General features: G+C 33.4%; 1 pseudogene; it reads left to right on the top strand.

The window, feature by feature from the left end:
- The first annotated feature begins 1,674 nt into the window (after positions 1-1,674).
- On the top strand, positions 1,675-1,817 carry LOC118197872 (U6atac minor spliceosomal RNA; annotated as a pseudogene).
- Positions 1,818-23,573: the final 21,756 nt, after the last annotated feature.

The raw sequence follows: 23,573 nt of genomic DNA, 5'->3' as shown, positions 1-23,573 counted from the left end.
ATAGAATAAATATAGAGTACAAATTAAAATAATTTGTTGGATTTTAGAATAAATTATATAATTACATCATAAATAATAGAATTGGGCAAAATTAAATAATACTATTTATGAAATCAAATTTATTACTTATAATTCGCTATTCTAGATTTGATGGTATTCTATCTGAACATAGCCGAAATGACAATGTAGTAGCAAGATTACCGTGATTGTTTTTAAAGGAACAGTGCTATTTATAATCGAATTGATCTAGAGTTACAAAATAATAAAACACATATTAAATTATAGAATGATCTATGACTCTGTAATGATTTAATCTACATTGTTCTGAAATATAATTATGTATTAATATAGAATAAATACATAATGTGATGTAAAATACAGAATAGTCTCTAGAATTATAAATTATTAATTACAGAACAAAGTTCATGATCACGATTGCAGAATAGTAGGTATGTTATTCTGTATACAGCCAGAAATATAGTATTGTTGTGAGCATACGGGTTCGTAATAGATTGAATGCACACAGGTCCGATGATAGCTTGATAAAATTTATTTTACCAAAAGTAACACTTCACAGTTCTGAACTTTCCAGAAAAATAGTCGTACAACTCTTCGCAGTATTACAGGTACAATCAGTAGTTACACTTCAAATAACTAAGAACGTTAAATACAAGGAAATGCAAACCGCATCTGAAGTGCGAAGCTAACCCAAAGGTATCTCAGTACTTCAAACTTATGTAGAAGTAACAGCTGAGAGAAGATGCTCTCTCCGGCTCTTATATAGTTTTCACCAGGCCGCAGAGATATTGCTAGTACTTTTTGCTTCTCGAAATTACTGGAAGGCATATGAAAAGCCGAATACGGCTACAGTTATACAGAACATGAATTACAGTTATTCAATTAACAGTTATACAGGACCGTACCAAAATATCACCAAATGATAGTCAAGTTTTTCGACTTTTGTCGGTTTCTCGCCAAATTTGGAAACAAAAATTAGTCTCCGAAATCACTGCCAGCTTGGCGATATCTCGCCAAATTAGCGAGATAGCTATTTATTCATTTTAAATAGACTTGGCGCTTTATTTTTATTTTTCCGTCAAAGCATCGTTTCTCCAGATTTTCATGTTAATTAAGCAAATACGGCACTTTCACATATAATTGCACTAAAATCATCTATCTATCTATATATACAAAATTCGTAACATGGCCCTACTCCTAAGGCCAGCACGTCCCGGGAAGTACAATCCCTGAACAGTAAGCCACACTTACAACTAAGGCAAATCAATGCAATATTTAAAGCATAATAAATGGCAATAATTGGTGTAAAGCAAACAAATGCTAAACCAATAACAAATCAAATGCTAAACCAATAAATAAATGCACAAGTTCGCAAATTTAGAAACAAATATGACCATGACCTTAGTGTACTATTTCCATAATATACACTATGGGAACTACGAACTATGGCCATAGGGAGGAGCTAGCCTATCGTAATGAACGACTTTAAGCTTAGAATTCGATGACTTATGGATCCGAAATATGACGTCGTTCGATCTGTTAAGGACTGTGTAAAGGACTGTCCCATGGTGACTGTAGGAGAAAGTTGTTTCCATCGAATTGGATTTCATAACCACACCTTGTTACCTTCAATCTTTTATTTGGATAAACAACAGCGAATTGGAGAGCAGGTTAGCACTCCCCTTGACAAGGAAGGAATGGCGCTGGGCCTAAACACATAAGCTAAACCTAAAGCTTCAGGTGGAAAAAAGTTAACGAAACTGACATAATACAATAAATATACTAGTTCAACCTTTTTTGATGAAGCGTGATAGCAAAACCTTTTGGTCAACTAATTATGAAATAAAAGTTGTGAAGAAAAATGGATGAAATTGTTCAGTCTTTTAAAAGGAAAAAAACACTTTATCGCTCAATCTCGTTCAAATAATGGAATACATTTTCAGCATGTCATAGAGTATTCTCAATAATGAATATCATATGATCTGAAGAAAGATGGAGAACGGACGGCTGAAATTGTCGTAAAAGCTTTATAAAGCTGTAAAATTAACAAAGATTAAACTGCAGTGAATTTTTCGATGCCATTTTTTAAAATTAACAATTATTTTTTTCATTTTTAACAGAAAGTTCACACGAATGATAAATACTAATAACTTCTTAATAATAGGATATATTAAGTTGAGTTAATAAAAATTTCTTTTAACTCGGTGCTTTTTTTGTTGTTGTTAATAACTTCTTCATTTAGATTTTTTTATCATAGGCAATTATTTTAGTAAATTTTACTCTCTATTGTGAGTATTTTCTCAAAATTATCCCGGTTTGAGAAAAAAAATAATTGGTAAGTCTAATCATAAAGATGAGAATATACAAACGCATAGATAAGATTCTTCGAATAAGGCCCTGCTGTTGACAGAAATTAGATAATAAAGAATTTTTGTAGAGGAAATTTCAATACTTTTCATCTAAGCGATCAACAATAGGAATTGAAATGTATCGGAAATTATTTCATAAAACAAAAGATTTCAAGTTATTGGTCAATATTTATTACGTTCTTCAATAGATTCAATATGCTAACCACAAATCGGCAATTTGAAACTTATAAATAAACTTTAAATTGCCGTTTGTGGTCAACATTTTGAATCTGTGGATTAGCATTTTCACTTTATGCTTCATCAGCTAAATAAGGAACTTACAAAGCCGTATTTTTAATTTTTTTTCCGAAAATCCAAGAAATATGAGCGCTTTGCGCGTAGGTGTGTTATAGTTAAGGTTGGTGTGTTATAGGTGTGTTAAGGTATTTCTCTCCGCCTTCCTAAAGTGCCTTCGTGGTGTAGTGGTTCTGAACGCTGGGCCGGTATTCCAAAGGTCCGTCGTCCGATTCCCGGCGAAGGCGCTTGCTCATTTTTCCTGCCTCCCAAAAAAAAAAAAAAAAAAAAAAAAAGCTTATATCTCTACAACTTAAATAACATTTTAGCCTTCCAGTTTAGCCTACTAGCAGAAATTCCTAACCCCCACAACAGTCGAATAAAATAATCCACATTACCTTGATTTTTGACCAATTTTGATATGATTTTTTTCGGTCTTCCTTCTTCTTTTGAGCATTATTCCCTTGATCTTTGAGCTCTTTCTGCATCAAAGCATAGATATATATTTCAATACATTTTAAGAAGGACTAATTCTGAGACAACATTTCGTGAGCTATGTGGACACATTGCTGTTGAGAAGGAAAATTCAGTGTTTTTGGGAACAACTCTAGAAGTGACGTGCTGCAAATCCAAATGACCTAAAAAACTGCCTGACAGAATCCATGCGATCTAAGAACTTATCAATAAATCCTTAATTATTAAATAAAGATTGCTATATGATAAATGTCTGAATTGATCGACGGAAGTGGTTAAAGCGAATAGTGTACCACAGCGTGATTCTCCTGCTTTCTTAACATCTTGACTGCCAAGTGTATCACCTATGATTCACAGCGGCTTTTCTTTTCGGAGCTGTGTGCACGAATGGGATTCACTGGTTTTGTGTTATTTGAAGCCGTGTGAATCGCTGGAGCTTCGCAAACTGACGTAAGATAAATAACTTCAGCGGTTCCGGTGGACCAAAAATGAAGGTTTATTTATATATGATAGGAAAAGTTACTATTCAATATAAAACGTTCCGCGCAATAAAACCGCTGACAGCAATTATAGCTACTAAGCTTATTTTCAACATAGTACGCAGTTCATTTAACTACAATGTAACAAGATACTCGAATATACAGTCTATAAAACCATTACTACGAGACTAAATGCATCCTAATTTGTACATGCGTTGCTCACCAAATCCACCAGTCTGTATCGGTTAATATTGTTGCGTTTATCCCACTCCTGACACCAGTTGTTACGTTTTTTTCTGACACCACGTTACGTACGGGGTTCGTGTGGATTTGGAGTGAATAACGACGATACTTGATGAAGTATCGAAACACACTTTATTTAGCGATGCCACACAGAGCACAGCTCCTGACTTTTCGGTTCAGTCGTTCCCGGAGCTTAACACACTCTCTCGACGATGCACTAACCGCGATACACTAAGAGACTCTTCGATCCACTCACAACCCACTGGGCACTCGCTGCCCGGCTGTCAACTCGATCGACTTCGCACGTACTAACTCAAGGTACACACTCACTGCTGATCAGCAGGGTTTATATAGCTTTCGGCTTGTGTTCGAGAACATTCTGGGCTAAACTGATAAGAATTCGTTCCAGAAAATCTCCATCCGTCCATGGTATATATCGCTAATTTTGTCGCCAAATGGGCGATTTCTCGCCAAATGTGGCAATTCTGCCTTCCCTTGCCATTTTATGGAAACCCTAAAACTGCTTTGCGGGGAAGCCATCTCACCGCGCCTGTACATTTCGTAACAATATCATGGACCTGGAGGTGAGCTGTAAGGGGATTGTGTTGTTCATTGAATGCTGCAGCAACTTTTAAATAATAATTATTTATGTGGAAGTAAGACAACGAAGTTGTAATTAAAGGGGACTGTGTTCCTTACTGAAAGAGTAAAAGACTAGTGGTATATTTTAAAATGTTTATACATTCACTAAGTTGTTCATTTTGGTTATATATGCTGCTTTACTACTTGTATTGTAACATACTATTTGTCTAATTTTATTAATTTTTACTATCCAGACAATGAACTCTTTTGTTACTTTAAGAAGAATTATGTTGTAATCTATTTATGAGTACAAAATATATAGAAGATTAGAATCATGCAGCTGAAAATGAAATGTGAGAATTATCATCTTCATAAATCTTCCTCTGTCTTCATCTAATACTTCATAAAGTGCTATTCTCAGAGGCTTTTTACAACATTCTCTACTTTTTGTAGCGTAAATTCCATTGCGAAAGCAAAATTTAATGCATAGTCTTTGCTTTATTACATCTGCTGTCACGGAAAGTCATTAGAACAAGAATTCTTTATTAATTAAAAATGGGTTTATTTGAAATGCTAAAACCAAATCAAGCATACATGTTGCCACATGTCGATGAAAAGTTTAATAACTTCTGCAAAAAGAACTTTTTATTTTAAATTAATCCCTTCGGACATTTTTTTAATTTTATACCCACAAAACCTTTTTAAACACTTTTCAAAATTTAACTTCTTTGGAAGAAGCTTCTACATCTTATTTTAGTTGTCTATTAATTAGATGAGATATTCAGGAGATGATGATATGTTTAAAGTGAAAGTGTATTTATTTATTCATAGCTTTAATAAAAAAAACATCTTTGTCTTAAACAGGAGAAGAAGCACTTCTTACGCTTTTTTCTATTTTCGAAACAAACTTATTGTGATAAGTTGCCATTAATACCAGTATTTCGAAGTATTTACAATATATTCCATGAAAGAATAAATATTTATACAGTATAATGGCCTGCGAGATATGACGTCTTTAGCTTGGCTAGCGAAGAAGAAGCGGATATAATATTTAACATTTTACATATTTATTTAACATTGTTACGTAACTTAAGGACGTTCCTGAACTGCTCATGAAAACCGTCGTAAATTTTTTTCTAATAAGGTATTTCAGAAGTTTCGAAAACATTTTACCGGCTAGAAAAAAAAATTAAAGGGATGAAATGTTAACAAAAAAGAAATTCATTTTATAATTCTTGCAAATAATGAAAAAATGCTTTCTAAAAATTTTAAATAAACTCGTTTTGACCTCAAGGTTCCAGCACTACTTCAGAATAAATTTGAAAAAATGTTTAGAATTTTTTTTCATGTTACAAACGAACTTTAAGAGTAAAAATGCTTCAAAATTAAAAGTTATTGAGGAGGGGGGGAGCAGAATGGGAAAAAAAACTGAAATTAAAATAGTGAAGTTGACACTCAAATTCTGCCTTCCGTTATAAAAGGTAAGAGAATATTTGAAACTTTAAAAAGCCAAAGGAAAAAGGAAAAATTGCTGCAAGATATTATGCTTTTAAAATTTTTACATGCAGTTTTAAAGTGAATTGATGTGAAATTAAGGAAGGTTTTGGGGAGAAAGTTATTTAGACACTACTCCTTACGATTTCCTTCAGTATTTTGAACTTAATTAAGTAAATCTTTGGAAAACATGAGTAATTTCACGAGATTTCGTTTATGCTTATTAAACCTTTACACTTCAGTTCTTTGATCTTAATCTATTCATGTTAATTTTGTTCAGTAACCCGTTACGGTCAAAATGACAAAGACAGGATTTCTAAGATCGTGTAGAAATTTATACATTTTTCGGTATTTTAAGATTAGGCTGATTTTATTCTTAGACATATTCCACTGTTCTGGGCGTTTTCTATGCTAAATTTTATCACTAAGCGTAATGCATGTTGTTAGGTTCTTATTTATTTGTTTTAGCTACAATTTTTAGGATTTGGGGTTGAATTTTCATTCATTAATGCTTAGTTAATTTTTCTACGTGTGTTTTAACTTAAGATATGTTTCAGAGAAATCTTTCCAAAATTGTTCGGCCATTAAGTTACATTATGTTGTGTTATGTTATGCATTTTTTTCCATGCAACTTGGGATGCCATGTGTCGCTTTTCGCTACTATCCTTTTCAAAATTTGTCTAAATAATGATCTTAAATATCATTCAGACCTCTATGTCAGGTTTATTTTAACTAACACGTTATTTCTTATGTTCAATCTATACTTCTACTGTCCCGTCTTCTTCACCAAAATATGTAAATACATATGTATGTAAACCAACATATATTACTTCTATTACGGAAGATTTTGTAATTCAAAAACAAACTGCTGGTAATGCTTGATAAATACATCGAAAGTAATTGTTACAGAAGCTGGAAAGCAAATTACGAGATCATCGAGAAAATGACAGTGAAAATACAAACAGTGAAAAAATTGAAACAAAATGGCTGGTATCCAGTAATATATGTACACATTTTTTACTTCCATTAGGGATACCTTTTTTTTTTTTTTTTTTCCCTATGTTAAAAACATGGACCTTATAAGAAATAGACTAACCCAAATGGGTTTTCTCCCTCGTCTGAGGCGTTCCCGGCTGTCACCTTGATCACATCTGGAGGAGTAAGGACGACTTGCAGAAATTTAACAGTGGTTGCCTATTATAGCGTGTATAATTGTCAAGAAAAAGCTGATTGTAGCGCCTCATTTCACAAATTAGAATTTCTACATATTTTTATTTTTGAAAATGAGATTGATTTTTAAAAATTTAGCATATTTATCAAGCATAATTAACGTTCCAAATAATTATAAAGCTACTGCATGCTTTCAGAGGTGGATATTTTTTTAGCTTTTCCTATGCTGTAAGGAAATTTGTAGCTACTTCTTTTGGAAAATAATATTTTAAATTTGAACTAATAGAAAATTTCAAACAAGCAATTTTCTCTTGCAATTTTTATGCTTTTGATTGGTGTAAATAAGTAAAAAACACTAAAATATTTAAAAACGAATTTTTGAAAGTTTTGTTTAAAATTCTAAATTGTGCTGCTTTTTTAAAATTATAGATGAGTATTATAGCACAATTTCTATAAAGGAATTTTATTTCAATTATATTTTATAATACATCATAGTGATAAACACTTTTGACTCCTTAAAAATTTTTATACATTCATTTCTAATATTAAAATTGTATTTAATCGTAATAATTAATTTTGCTTATATTTTATAGTGAAATTTTTTTTAATTTATTTTTAGTTCTGCATAAGATTTTTTTTATTTACTGTTAATTTAATTTAGTATCCCAAAGAGGCGGTAGCCTAGAAAGGCTGTTAGTTTCGAAGCGGCATTTTGCGCTGTTTTACTGCAAATGTCCGTGTTTCCTTGCAGATTGTTGTTACCAAATATTACCGCCCTGTATTATATTCAAAGAAAGTAAATAATGAAGAATCTGCATGAATACATATATGTTTCTCGCACTGTGACAAAAACGACAGTATCTAGAGTCATCAAATTCTGAATAATGTAATCCTCCACCCGAACATGGGCATCTGGACGGCCGAATTTCGAATTTGTTTTAATCTATTTCATATTTTGTGAAACTTTATCGAATTTTTGAGTAACAAACTCAACGAGTTCAGAGCGAGCACTGTATGGAAAATAACAGTTTTATCTCCAGTGCGAAAATTTTAAAGATATGCTGTTTTCAAATGTATGTGGTTTACGGGCGAAGAACATGATATTCAATAAATATAGGTAACACACAAAACGTTAAAAAAAGGTTCCTTTTTGGCGTAATATAAAATCTGAGTGCTTCTAGATTTTATTTTATCTTTTTTTTCCCCTTCATTACACTCAGAAAATTTTATGCTCCGAATTTTATAAATTATTGAAATAAATAATCCACTTTAATGTTAATAATTTAATGATGATATAATCAAATAAGCGATGGTTTTGTAAATGTTATTATAGTTTTGAAAATCACTGCCTGATAATGTTTATTAAATTGTTTAAAAAATTATCAGATCTTGTTTAATTTTACCTTATTTATTTCAAAGCATCACGTACTATCAATCTTATTTAATTTCACTTTATTTTTACACAAAATTAAGTTGATAAATTTTGTGCTTAGAGTTTTTACCGTTTTACCAAAGTAAAGATGTTTGTACAAGAATTACGCGTGAAAAAAAAATGCGCGAAATGCAGTAAAAAGTGCTTTAATGAGATATATTAAAACCTATTTGGAAAAAACTGTGGCTTTCATAATTTCATCACTATACAACATATCACACTTAATACTTAAAAAGAGTTATGTGATACAAACGCCATAGGTTTCGGTGTTAAAGTAAACCAGATCGTCCCTACTCTTTCTTGCCGACATGTCGGAGACGCGCGCCCCGCCCACTGGATTAGTCTATCTCTTATAAGGTCCATGGTTAAAAAAGGTTAACAACATCAGTGTTCAATAGAACACAAGGGCTCCATACAATAGGTATGACGTTAACAAGTTCTGTAGATGGTCTTACTGTCACAAACATTGAACTCTTTGTCTGAAAGACAAAATATTGGAAAAAAGTGTTTCAAAAAGATCACATCCATCGCTTAATCCAGCACTGCACAGAATAATTTGTCTTTTTATTTTTTTATGAAGTTTTATATGCTTTGGTGTCTTTAATACTTTCTCTTATCTCCTGAAACTTTTAAGGTAAACTTTTCTTTGAAGTGTTAGGCAGCAAACCTATTCAGTTTTCAAATATTGGAAAGAGATGTTTCAAAAAGTGAGTGCAAGTAATATAACACTTTTAGGGAAACGTTCACTCGCATTTCGTGGTGATAATGAATGTTTCATGTTATCAATTGGATATAGAGAAAATTACATAGAAATAATGTAATTTCCAACTGAATTTAATGAATATTTAGAAATAAATTTTAACTTTCGTCTCGGGTCCTCTAGAAAGTTAATCCAACACAGCACAGAATCATTTGTTTTTTAATTTTTACGAATTTTACGTGTAATTTATGACGTTATGACTGTAGTTTGAGCAATCAGTGTCCTACAGTAATAGAATTTGTGAATATTAGTACCGAATTTGTTCACTTCTTGAAGAAAATGGACCTGTATCAGTTTCGATAGATATGAATACAAATTTTCTATAGAATACATACAATTTGTTTTATAAAAATAATACTCGGATTTTGCCTTATATTCAGTTTTTAGTAGGTGATCTTCTGTTTATCAAGTATTATTCGATACCAACTTTTGCAATGTTTTTGCCTCCATTTTCCCGTTTCGACTCAGCGAAAAGACAAGGAGGGTAGTTTATATTACTGATAAGATTTGTTTGTAATTCTAGCCAGCAGTTTCAGATATTTGTAGTTGCTATCCTATGTTTATCTTCTTCTTTATCTATGGTCAAAGGGTCATCGCGTCATAAAATACTATCTGAATATTCTCATCTAGTTTTTGACCTTAAAATATAAATAGCACACATTGATCTTTAGAGTAGAAATGGAATTGGAATTTTAAAATAGATTAAAAAAATTAACCCTTAAAAATAATTTTAAATTGTCCTGTTAATTTGAAAATAAGTAATTAAAGTCAAATGACTAAATTACAAAATATTAAACAAAACTGTCATGTTGTATTAGTATAATCTATGATGTTAGAAACGTTTTATAAATTACGAAAATACTGCAAACTTTCATAAAAATTAACATTTGGAATTATTACAGCTTGGAAGTATTTTAAACTGTATCAGTTAGCTATGCTATAGATAAAATGAACGATAAATTAATTATATCGCATCGAATTACAACGTTCTAGAAACTCATTATTTGCCAAGCTGCGTTAAAGTGCTTTTTTTTTTTCGGGGGGGGATGCACGATTTGCATGGCAACAGTCAACAGGATGCATGAATGATAAATTGTCTGGTAGCATAACATAACATGACATGATGCAGCAGACTCAGAAAGGCTCCGTGAAAGTGGTTTATAATGTTAAAACGTTCAGTATTGAAAACTTAAATTTATCCAAAGATTCAAATCTTAGTTAAAGAAATGCAGTACAAACAAACTCATTTAATTTTTTTGATCTTATAAAACAAAAAGGTGTTAATAGTTTTACTTTCGCTGTAAATTTCATGAATTTCCAAGTAGGATTAGTGGCAAAAAACGTGAATGAACGTTTATTGCCGTTACAGAAAACCGAAACCCCTATTTACTGTTAAAACTAAAATATATATCATAGTGAATAAATTTATTAACTGTAAAGTTGTTTCCTTATAAATTTTAATGCTTGCATGACTGAGTAACTGTTTTCCGCTAAAAATCAGTAATACATGTCTGTTTCAACTTTTTAACTTTATATGAATTTATTTCTAGTAGTTAATCAAGCTGGGTATCGAAAATATAACAGCAGATTAGATCTACTGTGTTTTTCTCTTAATTATACTTATAACGTTGCGCGCCTCTAACTAGCACGCAACCTAGAGGTGACTGTGAAAGCTTGTATAAACCACAGAGTCTTATAAAGGGTTTAAGTCCCTTTTTATTCAACGTACTAAATTACAATTGCGTCCTCTTGACGCTTACAACTGTGCCAACTAGGCAGTCAAATAAAAATAAAAACCTGAAAAGAAAGTAAAGACAATATTCTAACTACGAGGCTCTCTAAAATAACTAACTCACCGCGTTTTACAAATACCGCAGCTAATTCAGCAGACTTGAAGCTCACTGCAACAATTGCAACTACTTCCCGCCAAGCACATAGGCCGCAACGCGGGGTTCTTTAATTCTCGATTTCTACCTCCGCGCTCGCGAAGTAAGAATAACTCTCTCACCGAACTCGTTTCCTTCTATTTAAATCATACTACTTCCGCTGATAATTTGAATGCTTGCGCGTTCTACTCAAATTTACATATTCTGGCATTGGCAGTTCCAGGGAAAAGTAAGGCTTGACAGAAAAGATAGTTTAAACTTAAAATAAATGTTAGTTAAAATAAATATAAACCCTACATTTGCCGCTGCCAGAATTTGGAAAACTTGGAAGCAGGTCCTACAAACGACCTGTTGTAAGTTCATCTAATTCTGAACTAACTGGCGAAAGCCTCGTTTACACAAAAAAATCTTATGTAACAATTAAAATTCTGTTAGTCGTTACAAAGCTTTCTTCTTACAGCAACTTTTCCTGGACTTCATCAATCAATCTTGGTCTTTCCTTCCAGCATCTGGAAGGAATAAGTATCAGTATCTTTCTACATACATTATAATTTACACTTTCTTGACACAATAAATTTTTGTTTTTAACGATTCGTTTTTCTTAGTTATTGCTTACTTCACATTCATTCAATTTTTAAAGCATTAATTTAACTTTACCCTGGCTCTCCACCGTGTGTGGTGTCAAACGGGAATATTCGTGTTTTAGTCTTACAACACTTCCCCTAACCACCATGATTTGTTAGAAATCAACGACCAAATAGACCTTACTCGACATTCTACAACTCAATGAGCTACTTTAATATTCTTAAAAATTCAAATGTAGGTGGAGAACCCTACAAAACACATTCATTCTAACTTCCCCCTCATTCATCTTTAAACATGCAGGCTTTCGCTCTTAAGCATGACTTTACAGTTTAATACTTAATTTTTGACTTCATTGTTTTTAAGCATTCACTTTTAGCATCTACAATTTTATGCTTCTAGACTAAATTGTACTTTTACATAACATGCAAGTATTTACATACATTTACAAAAGTTTAATACATATGCTTTTTACAATTTACCATAAAATGAATAAGAGAAAATAAATTTTTACTTTACTCATTCTTCGCCAAGCTGGAGGCACTGGAACTAAAATTCTTATTTGTACATACAAGAATACGAAGTTATTTTTATCTCCGGCCAAATTTTGGCTTTAACATAACAGAATTAGTCTTTCGACCAACAGAAAATGCTTGTTTTTAGCTTTTACACTTAAAGAAAATAATACTTTTGCCTTAGCTAAATAAAGTAAAACAAAACTAAGTCTCAACCGAGACATATTGATTTTCGTCAAAACACAGAACTTCGTACTTATGCATAACATTTCGGAACAAAAGAGAAAAAAAAATTATAGAAGGTTTTAACTTATCTTTGAGTTTTCGATGCTTGAAACTCCGTCATCCGTTTTTGACAAAATTGATCCCAAGTTAGAGGTGTCATGGATGTCAATCTTCTCCTTATTGATCTCCGATTGTCGTCCCCGTTGTTCTTTCTTTTGCGTCCTCTACATGCTGGCCTCTTGACGGAGTAATCGTCTGGTTGTTGTCCTTTGCGTTTCTGCCTGGGACGGCTGGTCTTGACGTCCTCCGGTCTGGAGTCCTTCTTGAATTTCTTCTGTTCGTCCTATTTTTGTGCCTCCTGTTGGCGTTTCAGTTTCCGGAACGGCGGCCTTGCTGGCACCTGAATCTGTGGCCGTGTGCGCGTTCTCCTTGATGTGTAATTTCTCCTGCCATCTTTTATAGGTGGTGTTTTCGTCTTTACCACGGTTTCTTTACCCGGTTCATCTGTATTTTTGTTTTTCTTAAACGCCGGAGTTTGAAAATCCTTTTTTCTTTTTGATACCGACGTCCGGGTTGTAGAAGTGCTAGGTCTCTCTTCAGTTCTCCGTTTCTTGGGTGGTGGAATAGTTGTTGCAGTCTCTGGCCCTTCTATTTCGTTTAGACTTGAGTCCTGCAAGAAACTTTTAAGGATTTCAAAATCATTGGGATTATAGTATTTTTTCACCTGGTCGGGACTTGCTTTACAGATTTCCCCTCTCTCGTTTTTAAGATATAAGACTACTCCTTTGATTTCCTGAATTACATAGGGGCCTTCAAACTTTGGAGCTAGCTTTGCCATAAAATTGTCTGGGGCACTTGATAAAGAAAATTTCCGTTTCAATACTTTATCCCCAACTTTAAAATCTGCTTCACGGCGTTTTCTATCATAATAAATTTTCTGCCTATTTCTTGCCGTATCCGAAGTCTTAAGCGCCTGATCAATTAGTTTTTGCACGTCCTTTTGTCTAAATTCCTGCTCTCTTTGTTGCACAAAGAATAATTTATCTAAAGGCGTAACTAACTTTGCCTAAAAATAATTCTGCTGGAGTTTTTCCCGTAGTATCATGATGTGCCGTTCTTAAAGCATAAGCTAATTCATTTATGTAGCCATCCCAGCGCTTGTGATGTGTGCTAACGTAACTGCGAATTATTTTTACAATGTTTTTATTAACTCTTTCTGCTATGTTAGCCTGTGGTCTATACGGAACCATTTTGATAAGGATTATATCAAGTCCATTGCATATGTTTTCAAATATTTGACTAATGAATTGTTTTCCGTTATCGCTAATGACTTTTATCGGTGCACCGTATTTTAAAATGTATCTGTGTAAGAATGCATCTGCGACTGTTTTGGCTGACGCGCGTTTAAGTGGAACAATTTCTATCCATTTTGAAAAATGATCTACTATTACTAAAAGAAAACGATTTTTATTTAACTCGCTCTGGGGGAAGGGACCAAGGAGATCTATGCCTAAAATTTCATTCGGAAATGTAGCGCGAATGCTATTTAAGTACCCGGCCGGGCTGTAATTAATATCATTTATTAACTGACATTGATTGCAGGACCTGACATACGCCGTTACTATTTTGTATAATTGCGGGAAATATACCGCCTCGCGTACCCTTTTTAAAGTCTTTCTGACCCCGAGGTGGCCTGCTGTTTTTTTTTCGTGCAACTCCTTCAAAATGCTTAATCGAAGCGAGGCTGGGATGACTGGCTTATACTCAAGATTTTCGTTCGTTGTTTTCGTATAGAATAATAAATTATCTATTATTTCATAGTTTTTTGCTCTATTTCTTATCGCATCGATATCTGTATGCTCAAAGCTTTCGGGGTCTTTCAAATAAGCATAGATATTTCCAAATTCCGGATCAGCTTTCAGTTCAGTAATAACCGTATCTCTAGAATCTAAAATTTTTGAAGTCAACACAGCGCATTTAAGTTCATTACCTTCATCGTCCAGTTTTATACGAGAAAGTGCGTCAGCTACATTGTTTTCTTTACCCGGTTTATATTTTATTGTGATATTATATTCTTGGAGTTTTAAAGCCCATCTTATTAACCTGGGCGTTAGGTTTTTTCCCGAGTAAAGTCTACCAACCGCCGCATGATCCGAAAAGACTGTTACTGGCGATTTGCCGAAATAAACTCGAAATTTGTGTACAGCCATTAATACGGCTAATGTTTCTCTTTCTGTAGCTGTATAATTCCTTTGTGTTTGATTCAATGTTTTACTAAAAAATGCCAGCGGATGGTTATTTTGCATAAGAACAGCACCCACCGCATAGTCTGATGCATCTGCCGCAATTTCCAGGTTTTCGTCCCCCTCAGGGAATTTTAAAACAGGGGCATTAATAAGCGCTTCTTTTAATCTTTCAAAAGCTGTGTTAGCTTCAGCTGTCCACGTAAATTTACTCTTTTTTCTTTTGATTACTAAGAGTGGTTCAACAATATTAGCGAAATCTTTTATGAAAGATCGATAGTAAGAACATAGTCCAAGGAAAGACGAAAGTTTCTTGGCGGTGTTGGGCGGTGGAAAATTCTTAATAGCTTTTATTTTTGAATCTTGCGTTTCTATACCCTTTTGCGAAATTTTATAACCGAGATATTTAAGTTCTTTAGTTGCGAACTTGCATTTTGAGGCGTTAATTGTAAGACCGGCCTCTTTTAATAATTTAAAAACTTGTTCGAGGTCACTAATGTGTTGTTCCAACGTACTACTCGTTATAATTATATCATCTAGATAAATTAAAGTTGATTTTCCTAGGACAGGCTTTAGAACAATGTCCATAACTCTCTGGAATGTTGATGGGGCCCCACACAACCCAAAAGGCATGCGTAAAAATGCATAAGTGCCCGATTTTGTTATAAACGCGGTTTTATGTATATCTTCGGGTCTCATAGCTATTTGATAGTAGCCAGACGTTAAGTCCAAAGTAGACATATATCTCTTTGATTTGATCTGTCTAATGATCTCGTCTATAACCGGCAAAGGGTAAACTGGGAATTTAGTTATGCTATTTAGTTTTCTATAATCGATAGCAAACCTCCAAGCCCTTTTATCCGAAGGAGGAAACTCGTTCTTTTTCCTACATAATACGACTGGACTCGCGTATTCACTATTTATGGGCGTTATTATTTTATTCTTTAACATCTCCTGAATATGTTCTTCGATGATTACGTCTTTTTGTTTGTCATAGCGGTAAGGTTTAGTCCTACAAGGTTTTTCGGCATTTAGTTGAATCTTGTGAGTCACGATCTGACAGTTTCCCGGTTTTTCTGAAAACAAATGAGAAAAATTACTCACCACTTGCTGTATTGCTTTACTTTCCTGGTCATTCAAATGGCTAAGGTCCAATTCAGGTGTCTCCACCGGTTCCACCACCCTCTGGTCCATCTCCAGCACCACGGAACTATCTTGAAAATTTAATTTGGCCCTCGCGGCCCTTAAAAAGTCCATACCTAAAATAAGAGAGTGTTGGAGGTGTTTCACCACAAAAATTAATACTTTGAGATTTTCCTCTTTTACCTGTATGTTTAATGATACTTTCCCGATGCAGTGACATGTTTTTCCTTGCGCCGCTATAATTTCCGTATTTCTGGTTTTAAAGAGTCGTATCCTATAAAAATTCTTTTTGAAGAACTTTTCACTCATGAAATTTCCTTCTGCTCCTGTATCGATGAGGGCTTCTACTGGTACATCGCCAACCAGGACTGGTATAATTGGTAGCTGTGAGTTTTTTACGATGACTGTATTTAGATGTCTATTTGAGGGTTTTTCTAAAACTTCCGGGGTCTGGACCCTCCCTTTCACAGGCCCCTCTAGTCGTTTAAAGCTTTCCTTTCAATCTGTGTCTTCTGGGTACGCGGATGCTTATTTTCAAATTTTCTTTTTGGGCCTTGACCTTCGAGTTTCAATGCGTTAGCTTGATAGTTCTTTCCCCCATATGAGCGATTTCCATTTCTGGTTTCCTCCTTCCTTCTGGTACTTTGAGAATATGTTTCCCCTCTCGCTCTTTCCGCTATTCTGCGATTTTGAAATTTCACCGCCAATTCGAAAAGTTCCTGCAATGTGGTTGGGTTTCTAATTTCAAAGTAGTCTTGGACAGCGGGTAACAATCTTGGTAATATTATTTCAATTATCTCCGCATCGGGTTTCTTGCCATACAGCATATCCGTTAGCTTGATTTTTCGTACAATAAAGTCCGTCAATTGTGCTGTATCCCGTTGATAGAAACTATATAGCTCGGCTTCCAGCCGTGCGCGATCTTTCACTATGGGGAAGGCCTTTACTAACGATTTTTTGAAATTTTCAAAAGTATACGTCGGGCTTCCAAATTCACCTAGAAGAAATTTGCCTATATTTTTCCACCATAGCGCGGCCTGTCCTCTTAGTGCTGATGTGGCGATGGCAACTTTTTGTCTTTCAGGCACAGGGTAGAGCTGAAAGTGGTTTTCTATACCTTCTAAAAATACTGACACCGAATTTTTTCCGTCGAAATAGACGTTTGGCTTGATTGATGCTCTCAAAGTCTGGACCAGGTATCCAAATCCTTCTAACTGCGTTGTCATTTCTTGGTGTTGTCCAGCGGCTTCCATCCAGTTTTCGGCCATTTCAGTTCGATAAGTGTTCGGGCGCCAATATAACGTTGCGCGCCTCTAACTAGCACGCAACCTAGAGGTGACTGTGAAAGCTTGTATAAACCACAGAGTCTTATAAAGGGTTTAAGTCCCTTTTTATTCAACGTACTAAATTACAATTGCGTCCTCTTGACGCTTACAACTGTGCCAACTAGGCAGTCAAATAAAAATAAAAACCTGAAAAGAAAGTAAAGACAATATTCTAACTACGAGGCTCTCTAAAATAACTAACTCACCGCGTTTTACAAATACCGCAGCTAATTCAGCAGACTTGAAGCTCACTGGAACAATTGCAACTATTTCCCGCCAAGCACATAGGCCGCAACGCGGGGTTCTTTAATTCTCGATTTCTACCTCCGCGCTCGCGAAGTAAGAATAACTCTCTCACCGAACTCGTTTCCTTCTATTTAAATCATACTACTTCCGCTGATAATTTGAATGCTTGCGCGTTCTACTCAAATTTACATATTCTGGCATTGGCAGTTCCAGGGGAAAGTAAGGCTTGACAGAAAAGATAGTTTAAACTTAAAATAAATGTTAGTTAAAATAAATATAAACCCTACATACTAATTAGAAAAAATGCTTTTTGAGACCGAAGCTTTTACGCAGTAGATTACAGTTTCGTTGCCTTTTAGTATTATTACTTAGTGCACTAAGAAACTCACACTAGTTTGCCTATTATTTATACGAATGCTTTTTCTGCATCAGGCTATAGCCAGCTCTTTCCTCTTTTCTCGACCTTCCCAGATAGCACTTCAGGTCTATTGAAACTTGACTCACACTTTAGTCTTTTTAGAAATTTATCTTTTAATTTATCTCTTATCTTATTTCTATTCTTATAATTTTAAAAAAAGTTAAAAACATGATTTTATTATTATATTTATATATAAAAAAATTCTAAATATATACTAGTTACTCATGACAGTATTCGAAATAACATATCTGTTCTACAAGGGGTAGGGTCACCCTGGTGCTACACAGTTTCCCCAGTGCGTCAAACATCTTTAGGTTTGTCACACTTATGTATGCATGTTTAGAGCTGGCACTTCTGTGGTCATATGATCAAAGTTTGATCTAAATTGCATAATTATCCTTGTTGTAACAACGTAAACATGTCCTTTCCCTTACTAATGTGCATCACGAAGGAAAGAGAAGAAAGATCTGCTTTTTCTGGTCGTAAGGTGCATCAAAACTGAAATTCATTGGAGACTTTTTAACATAATACAAGAATAGTGCCCTGTGAAGTAGAAATATGTGTGAGTAAGATCGAAAAGTTTGAAAGTGACAGAATAATTGTAATGCACGAAGATGGAGAAAGATACCCAGCCTCCCCCCACTGACACCACTGACGAGAAGTTTCAGGAAACTTGAGAGATGTTACTGGAGAAACGTAAGTTACCAACGATCAGGTACCATCAGGTAATATTCAGAAAACATTCTGAATATTACTACGTAGTAATGGTCAGCATATGAAATAATCAATAACGAGCTTGAGTTCCATAAAATTAGTACGAGATGAGTTACAAGAGAGTTTTCTAAATACAAGGACAAGACTACTGAAACTATTCACCATTTGAGTTTCAGGGGGCTGGAATACTCTGTTTACAGCCAAGAACTAGTCCATTACCTGACTATCATCATTTTGAACAACTGAAAGATCCTTTACGAATCAGTTATTTCCTAAGAACAAAGAAGTGTGGGAAGAGGTGCCAGAAACTGATTTCTGCTAAATTCCATGTGCCATCCGAGCCTTCGCTTTAAGGAGATCCCAAATTTTTTCCTATAGTACTTAAAATATATAGAATTTTATACTTTTTTTCAAATTTAGGATACAATTAGAAGAGAGATGAGGGCTAGAAAATAGATTTTCCCAAGCATCCAGTTTTGTGAATCGGATCCTGAGCACTGTATAAATGGGCCGCGTGACCAACCAATAATCTTTTTGGAGAGAATACTCAGTCTTGGGGTACTTAGTGCCAAATGCATCGTAAAGGAAGGAGATTATGTAGAAAATGACACACTTCTTGAATTTCTACTTTGGGGTAAGTAAATTAAAAAAAAAGTTCGAAACATTTTCGACATGGGAAGGAGGAAGTATTATCATTTAGCTGAGGAACAGGCATTGTTAGATTAATTTTTACAATAATTTGTCGTTGGTTTTGTCCATTATCGTAGATCTTATTACTGTATAAGGATTTGTGCTCGTTTTTAATTTAAAATATATGCCGGCAACGGTGATGAACTCGCCATGTCCACTGTTGTGAATTCACACATAGGATTTAAACCTTTTGAAATGTGCCTAACAGCTGATTAATGAGTAGATTTTCATATACTTTGTCGTAATAAATTAGCCTAAGTTTATCATAGCATTTCTTTAGCGACAAGCAAGACTCAATGCAAATTTTTAGCTTCCAAGAAACTAATATATGTTTAATTAAATTCTTTATAACTGAAATTACTACAATAAAAACTACGTGAAAGAAATTTTGATCTGAAATTTTAAATAATATAATAAAACAGCTAATTTATCTGTTCTAAAAATTATAAATTTACCAAAACTATACTATTATAAAATTTGATAATCTTAATTTCAAGAGACAAATTATTCGTTCAGAATAAACAATTTTATTTGAGGAATCAAAGCTTGTTAGGATGATTTTTGAATATTTAAAAACAGAATATTTGATGCACTTAATAGCATACATGTCGAAATTTTTGTTTGCAAATTTAGAAAATATTAACAGGGAAATAAATCAATAGCTTCTCATAAAAATTAAAAATGAAATAAAAATGCAATGCTAAATATCTTCAAAAACATTATTTATTAATGAAAAAAATTTTTTCTTTAATAAAATTTATAATCGGATCCTGAGCACTGCATAAATGGGCAGCGCGAACAACCAATAATCGTTTTGAAGTCATTTTCAAAAACGAAAACTTTGAAATAAAAAAGGAAATTTTAAATAGGCTATCTGTAAGCAGCCACAAAACATGTAATTCTGGTTTAGGCGTTAAGGAAAATCTTCTCAAAAATTTCCGCCCATCCAAAAGAATTAGCTCTTTCGTGACAGAAATTTACAGAGATTGAAATGTAGTTATTATTGAGAATGCCAGCTTGTTAAAAATTTAATATTTTTAAAACAATGCAGCAAGTATGCAAAAACTGAAGAATCTGTTTGAATGGAAATTAATGCAACTTTTTTGTTGCTAATGACTTTATTGCTAAAAAATGAATTACCTCTAGATTCATTATATTTAAAAAAACTGTTAACTAAGAGGCAATGCCAAAGATTAAATTTTTCAGTGTGCATTAGCTTGTTATTGCAAATACTAAATTGATGTGATAAAAAGAAGAAATAACTGTTATATAAAAAAATGTTTATTTAATAAATAAAACTTTAAAGTACATACATAAAAGCAAATTCCGGTTTTTTAAAAAATATTTTATGATTAGCATGCTTGCTGACCTTTCTATTTAATAAATATAAATTCATAAGTTTTGTGAAAAATCAAATGGATTTTAATTATTTATAATGTTAACAACAAATTTCTCGAGAAATGCAAAGCAATTTTTTTCCTTGAGAAATACAACGTAAAAAAATCAGAAACACAATATACAACTCGCCTTTTCGTACGAAAAATCTATGCAAAACGTTGTACATAGTTTTAAAGCCATGTTAAACCTCCTTTACATGGTTCAGTGCAACTAAAATCCTGATTTCCCCTCAATCAAATCAAAAGTTATGTAAATCATGACAGCGTTTTAGTTTTCGTTTCCACCAGAATGAACAATGAAAACATTGCAATACGTTATGCCTAATGCTCACTCTGTGCGACTAAACAGCTCATGTGAAACGAAAATGAATCGTGTTAACACATTGTTTTCGTATTAACGTTACACGACTAATGCTAATCTAATAACCAGTAGAAAAAGCTTCGGCTGATAATCTTGCATTTTTAGATCTATTATCGTATTTGCCAACTTCGTAAAAATACAAAACGAAAGATATTTGGGGAAAAAAATCTGAAAGGTTTCAGATTTTAAATTACGTCCAAAGGGGCGTTTTTAACGTTTTGTGTCTTACCTTTATTTATTAAATATCATGTTCTTTTCACTTAAACCAGTTCAACAGCAATGTTGCAAAATAATTTTAAAATGAGCATATCTTTAGAATTTCCGATACACAGTTCCGTACACTGGAGATAAAAAGGTTTTTCTCCCCCGTAGAGTGTTGCCATTGCTCGCATTTAGATCGTTGATTTTGTTAATAAAAAAATTCGTAGAGTTTTACAAAATATGAAATCGATAATAAAACAAATTCCAAATTTCAAATTTGGGCTTTCAGATGCCCATATTCGCAGTAGGATTACATCAGTCAAAATTGGATGGCTATAGGTACCGTTTTTTTATCACAATGTGAGAAACATACATGCATTTATGCAGATTCTTCATTATTTAATTTCTTCAAATATAATACAGACTAACATTTGATGCGAACAATTTGAAAAGTGATACAGCCTTTTAAAGTTTTCAACGCAAAATCGCAAAACGAAAACAATAGTCCTTCAGAGACAAAGCTCCTTTGGGCTAATAATTAGGGAAAAAATAGCATAAAATATATTTTACATACTCATATTTTAGCTAACTGATATCTGAATATTTTGAGAGAATTACATTGGGAGCAACAAAAAAAAAAAAAAAAAAAAAAACTGGATAAATGAAATTAATTTTAACAGGGTATTTCCGCTTTTGCTGAAAATTACTTTCGAAATTCTGTTGTAATATTTATTTATCTTGTTTAAATTTCAGAATCAGGATGTTCAGAAATCAAAATAACGAAGAGCAAAGATATTTTAAAACAAGACAAATGAAAATAAAAATATTTAATTTTAATTTTAATTTTAACATACTGCTGTTATTTTAATTTCACACTGTCATAATAATATCATTATATTTATTAATAAATCGTAATGATGTTCATAAATCCTAGATTGAAAATTTTTGAAGAAAAAATTATTAAAATTGTATAAGTCTTGATAATGTTGTTTTTGGAGTAATTTAATAATCCGTTGACCAAAACGGCACAATTTTCAGCACATGTAGAAAAAATTGTTGTATTCTTAAAAAAACATATTTTTGTGCTAAAAATAGAGCAGTTTTTATAAAAACTGCCAAAAAAATTGTAAAAATATGCAGATAGACCTTATGTTCTCTTTTTCATATTCAAATTATTAAATCATGAAATATCTTCATTGCATTAATTCATTTATTTGTATTATACTAGATACCATTTTTCTTCCATTTTTGTTTCTAGTTGTTTACCATCCGGAGAATTTGCGAATAAACTATACTGTATTTTGCTTATTATTTGTTATTCGTAGCACTTATACACTCACTTCCAAAAGTTAAGCACGAAGATGTAAAATGCAAGAAAATCAACAAATACTGCTTTGATTGACACGAACTTCGGCAGGAAAGTAGCATATATATTTATGCTGTATGACTTTATTTATGAATAAAACAAAATCATTAATTATATACAGAAATGAAAACAATTTAAATTTTTGTAAGTTATCAGATAATGACATACTGGAGACTTAAACAGAATTAAAGTGAAAATAAACAGTATAAAATGAAAAAAAAAAAAAAAAAAAAAAAAAAAAAAAAGACATTAATAGGGTATGTGATCCCCCCCCTCATCTGTATACAAAGTTTAAACCTTGTGACCATGCTTTTAATTAAGTGGTCAAACACCGCAGAATTAAGCAATCGCCATTCTTCTAGTAGAGCAGTTTCCAGCTCAATAAGAGTGGCTGGAGGTGGGAAACGTAAAGATACAGCACGGCCGAGAGCATTCCAAAGATTTTCAATGGGATTAAAGTCGGGCGAATATGCTGGCCACACCATACGCGCAATCCCTTCACTCTCCAGGTAGCCATCGATCAGCTCTACGCGGACGTGCGTTATCGTCCGTTAAAACAAAAGTAGTGCCAGCTGCTGTAGCGTACAATCTCACAATGGGTTCTAGGACTATCTCGATACCGGACAGCCGTCAAAGAACCCCGTTTAAAGATGTGCAGGTCTGTGCGGTATCCTAATGAAATCCCTGCCCACACCATAATGGAATAATAGCCTCGGAATGCCTGATGTTCGGTGATGTTTTGGGACTGATTTCATGTTCGTTGTTCATGCCATATCCTTATATGCTTGTCATCTGGCCCCAGAGCAAATCTTGACTCATCAGTAAACATGACATTGCCCCAGTCAGACACATTCCAATTGACATGTTCCCGGCACCACTGTAATCGTGCCCCTCTTGATTGGACGAATAGAGGAACACAAACTCGAGGTACCCGGGCGTACAATCCACTCGTATGTAATCTTCGGCG

This window comes from Stegodyphus dumicola, chromosome 5 (assembly GCF_044657685.1).
Source record: "Stegodyphus dumicola isolate Sdum_Otavi_A_Nest chromosome 5, ASM4465768v1".
In the NCBI taxonomy this organism is placed as follows: Eukaryota; Metazoa; Arthropoda; class Arachnida; order Araneae; family Eresidae; genus Stegodyphus; species Stegodyphus dumicola.
Note: the sequence above shows the minus strand (reverse complement) of the source record. Positions and strands in the feature narration are given on the sequence as shown.